Below are 282 nucleotides of genomic sequence, written 5' to 3'. Positions count from 1 at the left end.
AAAATGCATATGACACACACGCACACGCGCGCGCGCGCAAACACACACACACGAGGTGTAAAGTCCGACCGCGTAACCTCCCCGTGGTATACCTCGGGTAATGCTAATACCGGCGGCAACAATACAAATGTTTAGAGAAATATCTGAAAATTCATTATTTATTTCAAATCGTTACACTTCAGTGAAAAAAATTGTAGCGTAATGCTTAAGAAATGATTTTAAGTGGGTAATGTTAAGCTCTACGGTCCACTTAAAAAAACATGCAGAAAAAAATTTGTTTTA

The sequence above is a fragment of the Trachymyrmex cornetzi genome, unplaced genomic scaffold (genome assembly GCF_001594075.2).
Source record: "Trachymyrmex cornetzi isolate Tcor2-1 unplaced genomic scaffold, Tcor1.1 scaffold681, whole genome shotgun sequence".
Classification (NCBI taxonomy): Eukaryota; Metazoa; Arthropoda; class Insecta; order Hymenoptera; family Formicidae; genus Trachymyrmex; species Trachymyrmex cornetzi.
The sequence above is the reverse complement of the archived record's forward strand: the minus strand, read 5'-3'. Positions refer to the sequence as shown.